The 7,909-nt window shown below is 35.5% G+C and overlaps 1 pseudogene; it reads right to left on the minus strand.

Moving 5' to 3' along the window:
* Positions 1–4,388: 4,388 nt before the first annotated feature.
* LOC111815176 lies at positions 4,389–4,583 on the minus strand (annotated as a pseudogene).
* Positions 4,584–7,909: the final 3,326 nt, after the last annotated feature.

Here is a 7,909-nt window from a genome sequence, read left to right on the forward strand (position 1 = left end):
ATAGGTATCTTTCCAAAAGAGTGAAAAGTTTTGGCATATTTTTATGAACAGAGCATGTTAATATACAATAAAAATGTATAAATATTTCCTAATGAATTTTCAAACTAATAATACAGATTTTGAAATGTTCAACCCACAACAAATAATGTTAAGATGATCTCTGAGAATTGTTGTTTGCAAAGAAAATAAGAGCACCTACTTTGTATTTAATCACCAAGCAATGGATTAATTTTTCCCCACATATTTAGAAGAAGTGAAGGTAGTAAAATCATTTATTATGTCCTGGTAGTAAGAATATATTTTTCTTTCAAATATATTCTGCTGAATATGAGTCTTCTATTCACAGTACTCTAGCAAGGCAATCAGTTCAGCCAAAGCTACAAGAGAGGTTCATTTCTGTACCAGCAAAGAATACAGAAGTCAATATGGCCAAAAAGATTAGCAGTTGAAAATAAATGAGGGTAGTAGATGAATCAATTCTGCCTATTATCAAGTTATAGTAATCAGGCAAGAAAGGATACTAGAGTTGAAGGGTAGTAAACATGGAACAAATAAACTAAAATTATACAACAAAATGCACAATCACCCTATGGAATCTACTACTACAGAATGTAATACTATTGGATAATGTAGGTGGTTTCTTCTAACATCCAGGCAATATTATGACCATGAAAACATTTGTCTTCACATAAGTTAAAATGATGATAATAAAAATTAATACTTCTGAAAAGAAAGTGATTGCCTATTAGACATTATTTTGGATAACTTTTTTTATGTTTTGAGTTATATGTTGACACAGAGGATATTAAATTGCTTTTTATTCTTTGGCATTTCTTGTTTATCCCATTCTGTGTTGCTCATCTTATATTGATTTTAGTTATTTGTGAATATATCCAAGTCTTGCTCACCTTCAAACTGTTTTATTCCAAATGCAAAGGACTGAGTTTATTTGCCTGTGTTTTTCGAACAACGAAGGAACTGAGCTATACTCATTGAGCACCCTGTGACTTCTTTCTTAGCAAAAAGGTAACCTAATGGAAAAATTCAAATTCAAATTTTAATATTCTGCTGATATATTGCTTAGAAAAAGAAGGTATCTACCTACATTTACTTATAAGTAATAAGTTGATTAGCAATAATGTGTCATTGTTATTTTTCAGAATTAACTTCATTATTTTTTTCTAAGTTCTGTAGTGGGCGATACCATCCCAAATTTACAGAAGAAAAACATGGACACTAGGAAGCCTATCACCCTTTCCGTAGAACTGTTGGAAATAATTCTAGAACTCCAAGAAATGATACTACCTCTTTAAAACCTATAATCTTTCTGAAAGTTAATCTATATCCTAAGCAACTAGTTTCTAAGAACTGAAGTACCTCACCAACATAATTAAATGAAGTCCCACATCCACTTATAAATTCACATTTTCAACAGAATCCCTACAATTTTATCAGTACAAATTTTGCTTGTGTGTTTCAATACACAATTTGATAAGAAAGATCAGAAGAGGCCCTAATAGTGTTGGTAGGAGTAACCTGTATGGATAATATTGAAATGATTTACTTAAACAGGAAAACCCTTGGAGGAAATAGTTAAAAGATTTGCTACCTGTATATGTGTATGTATGGAGAGATAAATGGCAATAATGTGAATTTTTAGAGAGACTTATTTTCTCTGTAGACAATAAGAACTTGCCCCTCTCCTTGCTTTAGAAGGGAAGCAAGTTATTTAAAACTTATGCTTATTTAACTCTACCCTGAAAACTAAATGTGCAAATCATTGCCTACATGGCATGTTCAGAGGGCCATTTTATGGAATGTGACACAAGGTTCTGATATTTTATTTCAAGCTGCTTTTGTCCAGTTCTCATGGTTTCACTAAACTATAGCTCTGTGTTTTCAAATGCATAAACCCGAAGTATTAATTTATATTTTATCTTTTCACTTTCTCATATTATACCTCGAACTGCTTAGCAAATTCATTAGCTCTCACTTGACAATTTCCTCACTCTCTGTGCTTGAACAGAGGGCACCCAGTGACCAGACACCCAAAACGCGACTGTGTCCTGGGTCACTGCAGCAGACTCCTGAAGCATCTTCTGACTGCCACTCTTTGGATTCTGTTCAATTTCATACCCAGAATTATCCTTTCAGCACAAAAGAAACATCGTATTTATCCCTCGATCTGAATTTAACCTTCAGTTGCAATCAAATTTTAATAAAATTGAGGACTTTGTCTTCTCCAGGAAGAACAACACAGTCTAGAATCTGATGACATTTTAGACCTCTTTTTCTGTCATTTTTTCTCTTACTTTGACTCAGTCAGGATCTCTCCCAGGCCTTCTGCACCCAAGCCTTACATTCTCACTCTCACCGTTCTCGATATTCACACTCCTGCCAACTTCACTCCCTTAAACATTATCTCAAACAGAAGTCTTATGCGGCATTCCCTGTCTATAAAGAGTAACCTCCGTCACAACAATACCATACATAGCTACTTGACATTTGATCGTTCTGTGGGCCTCTGAGTTCCACATGAAAACATAATTTCCACAAGCAAAGGAATTGCCGCCACTGAAACAACCCTATTATTAAGAGTGATAGACTTTGTGAATTTCATATGAAAATACATTAGAAAACAATGAACTTCAGTTAGGTGAAAGTTAGTTTTGTCTGGATTGGCAGAAGCAGAGGTCACAGAATTCCAGAACTAGGAAAGAATGTAAAAGCATATTCAGTCCAATTAATCTTCTAAGCCAAATATTGAGGTACAAAGGCCTTAAATAATGCTACTGAGATTATAGAAAAGATTGGCGATAATAAAAAGTACTGGCTCATTGAAAAAAAAAAAAACAAACAAGAGTAATGACCATCACATAATATGTGCTCTGTAAATATCGGTGGAATTAATGGAGAACACATTTATTTATATTTATGTAAAACGTGTTTAAAGACTGCATATATTGCTTGCTAAACTGAGTTCAACCAATTTGAATGCACATACATGCATACAGGTGCTCCCAATTTGTTAGATGTTTAATTAGATAAGTGGCAGTTTAATTGGGAGGGAAGAGCAATATAACAGGGTAATGATAAAACGGATTGATGGAAATGAGGAAGAGAAGAGGAGCTCAAGTCTAGGCGAAAAGAAAGAAAACACGTGAAAATATGGAGACTCATTAGACTCTCTCTCTCTCTCTCTCTCTCTCTCTCTCTCTCACACACACACACACACACACACACACACAGAGAAAAGAAGTGGTATGTGGAGGCATGATGAGCAAAGAGAAAGAGCAATTTGTAGAAACATTAAGTGGCAGCACTTTAAGAGCAGGTTTGGGGTGCTAGAAGTGGGTAAAGTGCAGGAGACTGCAAAGGCTGGTCAAGGCCTGTTTGTGTTTTTTTTTTTTTTATTTATTTGAGAGCGAGAGCGAGCGAGCGAGCGAGAGAGAGAGTGTGTGGTGTGTGTGTGTGGCCAGCTCAGCCCACCAGGGGGCGGGGCTGGCTGGCATGTGGTGCTGGGGGATTGAACCGCGGTCCCTTGATGCTTTGCCAAGCTTGTTCTAAGTAGGTGCCTTAGACCACTGAGCCATCTCTCCAGCCCCTCAAGGCCTGTTTGATGCAGTGGTTTTCTTCTGGGCCCTGGACCTCTCTAAAACAATCTCCATGAAACAAATGAGAGCAGGATTGCTGGCAATGTAAAAATGCCTTATTTTTCTTCCAGGTTCTTACCAATGATAGTTTTTCAGGCCTGTAAGCCGGATCATAACATCTCTTTAAACTCATACATATTATTTCTCTGGTGCCAGAAGCAGCTGCGTCATGGAAAGATGGCCTACAGCTATGCCTTACACAGCTGAAAAAATAAAGCGCAAAACGTTCCTCCTGTTGTCAGGCATTCTCTGTGTAACTAAACCACGCGGCCCCCCTTCGTTCTGTTTGCTCTGACAAGTTTGTACATCAGGCCATCTATTCCTTTTTTGAGTGCTCTGTTGATAAAGTGCTTGGTCATACTAAAATTCCTGGAGAGCTCGTCAGTGCAAGACTTTCACCAAACGAGCTGCTTAGAATATTTTTCATGGCAAGTCAGCAGCGCTTAGATATCTCCATTACCAGCATGCAGCTTAGATGACCAGGTGGAACATACCAAGTGGTTTTTCTGTTGTTGTTGTTGTTGTTGTTGTTGTTGTTGTTGTTGTTTTAACTTTCTTTCTTCTTCTTCTTTGTTTTTTTTTTTTTTTATAAAATTTTATTCTTGCATGTACAACAGACTCCAAGAACACACTTCACTGTAGTTATAGGTGTCAAGAGCTGCTATGGCAGGGCATCCAGATATCTGAATAGGAATGGAATCCAGGGTCACCTTCATTGCACACACAAGGAACAGTTTATTTTTTGCCAGATTTCTTAATTACACCTGCGGCCAGGGGTCCCCTTCCCGCTGCCTTCGCTTTTAGCTCCTCATGTTTCTTCTGCTCTTCCTTTTGCTTCTGTTTGAACGCTCTGTCTTCCTCGTCCATCTCCTTGGCCTGTCTCTTGGGCTGCTTCAGGGGCTTCTTCTTGACACCTTCGCGGCCGGACATGGCACCCACGCACCCTCCACAGCCGAGCTCCGAAGCCCCTGTTGTTGTTGTTATTTTTTTTTTCATAGCACATATTACACCAAGTATGTTCCATACTAGGATGTATGTATAAACTTACCATGTAATGCCTGGGATAAACTCTAATTTTTGCTATTTAGAGAGTTATTGCCCATCCCAATTCGATTTCATGTTTTAAACTTCATGAAACTCTTGTTATTACTATGTGAAACCTCCAGAAGAGGAAACAAATACGCATAATGTGTTGATTTTGCTAAATGCATTGCACAGAATGCAAGAAATGTCCAAAGATGGGCGTGCCTCACCGGTCCTGTCCCCACTGGCAAGCTGGCAATTGAGACTGGGAGTGGTGGGCGCCCCTGTAATTCCAGTTCTTGGGAGCCTGTAAACAGACAGATCACTAGGAGTAGGATCTAGTAGTGAGACCCTAAATACCCTGTAGACCCTTCCCTAAAATAGAAGGAGAATAAAAAAGAAAGAAATGTCGAAAGAAACTCCAACTGGCTATGGTGTTCTACTCACTTCTGACACGGCCCTCATGGCTTATATGCTTTAACAAAATTGCTATTTATTTTAGGCTACAGACTCCTGATCGATTCTCTCTCTCTCTCTCTCTCTCTCTCTCTCTCTCTCTCTCTCTCTCTCTCTCTCTGGTGGTACCAGGAACCAAAATACGGACATTGAACTTCCAGGGCAGGTATGTATGCTATGTCCCCTGCACTCCAGATCTCTTGCAAATGCTAAAATCTGAGTATTAGAGTCTTTAGATATGAAGATTCTACTATATAGCAAATTAATGTCTAATTCAATCCATCTTGTTTTCCTGGAGTAGTAGAGACAGCCATTCCTAAGCTAAATAAAGAAAAATAGAAAACAGGGAGTTAACAATTAAAAAAAATTAATAGAACAAATAATCTATTCTTACATAACTAATATAGAATAAAATAAAATTATTTAAATACTCTAATACTGTTTTTACTATTGTAGTTGAAATACGAGTGTAATTTGGCAAAATATCTCAAGGGGTACTTAATTTAACCAATGTTTACAAATGTCTCAGAATTAAATATCTGACTCAAATTATTTAATTAATTTTGGAAACTAGCCTTCAATGTATTTATGACCACTATGTTCTCCTGTGCATTGTTGGTCTACCCTCAGGGTGAGGGGTGCATTTCTTTACTTACATGAGCTTGCCCCAAGCTTGCTCTACAGAGCCTGTTTCTTTTCCTATGTTTACTAAACTTTGCTACTATTAAAATGTATTTATGTGCAATAAACAAATCTTTAACATGTTTTGTAGGTTAAAACACACTAAGAATTCTGGGAACATCTTTAAATATTTAAAGTCAGACAAATTAATCATGAAAACATTTGACCCTTTTGGCTAAGGGATCTATATCCCATTACCAAGCAAAAATAAAACAATTAGCATTAAAAAAGCTTTATTGCATCTATTGTTTTAAACTCTGCCAGTATATGGATCAGTTGTTTGTGTAATCCCACTATTCCAATTACAAATTGTCTACCACTTCACTCTCACTTATTTATGATCACTCTTTTAAAAATAGAGCAAAAACTTCAGAAATTTTTCTTTAAAAATTTTATTTTAAGAAAAATTCATTTTTCTTAAAATTGATGGAAAAAATTGAAGAAAATTGACTCTATGGTCAATAGAGTTTTATATATTTAAAAATGTCTGTGCAGCATCCTTTTTATAATTGACATAAGTTCATGCAAATCAGAGAGGAGATTGGGAGAGTTGGTATCTGAACATATAGCTAAGTACAATTAACACATCAGAGGCTTTATATTTTTGGCATTCTGACAGTAAAGCTTTTTGTTTATCATTTCTTTATAATACAACAGATCACCACGCATGTCTAAAATTAGCTGATAATTAGATAGTAGTAATACAGAAACCAGTACTACATTTGTAGGGAAAGCATTAGATTTAATAGCATCCACTGCTATTGAAGAGAGGTATTAAATCTAATTTCCTATGAGATCTAACCAATTAAATCTTTGGCAGTGAGAAGGCAATTCTATTCATTCATCCATTTATTATTTTTTCAATAAATATTTAGTCAGCTTGGCTACCTAGATTTCAATGCTCTGCCCTTCCACTCCCCACAATTGCATGACAGAGCAAATCACATTTCCATGTCTCTATTTTCTAATCAGTATATTGGGTACAATAACAGCAATGAGTCTGTTTCTTTTAGAGTTAATTAATTAAATTTACTAATTAAAATTAGTTAATTCAAGTAAAATATCTGGCAGAACTCTTGGCACTATGAAAACATATTTTACTAGCATTTTTATATTTTAATGAGCCTGCTCTTATAAGAGAAACTAATACTATAAAGTAAGGGATAGAGATACACTTTGTCCCTGCATTAAAAGCAACTATAATTTGCAAAAAGAACCCTAACGTTTAAGAGAAATAATAGCTAAATAAGCATGCATGTTCTATGAAATTGTGACTGTAACAAAAAGAGTAACAATTTTCTTGTAAAATCTGTAACAGAAAATTTGGCCTAGAAATGTACATGGAATTAAACACAAAGGGAAGATTGTGAACAAAGCACTTCCTATGAAGGTATATACAGTGTAAGAAAGCCTGGAGGTAACTGGCATCACGCACACACAAAAAGAAATGATAATAATTATTCCTTTTGCATGAAAGAAATATTTGAACTAACCATAGTAGGACTATCGTTTCTGTTTTTTCTTTTCTTTTCTTTTGAGGAGTAAAATCAAAAGCAAAAAGAAATAGCAAAAACAAAGACAGAAATAAGACAACATATAATAGTACATATGCTACAGATTTTCAAAACAAGAATAGTTAATTAACATTGGTTGTTATATTTTCTATTTTATCATAAGATCTGTTGCTGAGATTAACAGAAATAGTTATGCATGACCAGACAAATAATTAATTATGTTTATTAATTCTAGGAACTTATTAGTGGAGTTTTTTGGGTCTTCCAAGTACAGTATCATGTAATATGCAAATAATGATAGTTTAACTTCTTCTTTACCTATTTTTATTCCTTTTTTTCTCTCTCTCTCTTGTTTAATGGATCTAGCTAATGATTCCAGAAATATATTGTATAGGAGTGGTGATAGAGGACATCCTTGTTCTCTATTTGAGAGTAAAAACTTATTTGAGAGTAAAACCTTGCAGTTTTTCTCCATTTAGAATTATGTTGGCTGTTGGTTTGCAATAGGTGGCCTTTATCAGGTTGAGACATAGACCACCTATTCCAATTTTCAGTAGGGCTTTAATCAAGAAATGAGTGCTG

The sequence above is a fragment of the Octodon degus genome, unplaced genomic scaffold (genome assembly GCF_000260255.1).
Source record: "Octodon degus isolate 3935 unplaced genomic scaffold, OctDeg1.0 scaffold00012, whole genome shotgun sequence".
NCBI classification, from domain to species: domain Eukaryota; kingdom Metazoa; phylum Chordata; class Mammalia; order Rodentia; family Octodontidae; genus Octodon; species Octodon degus.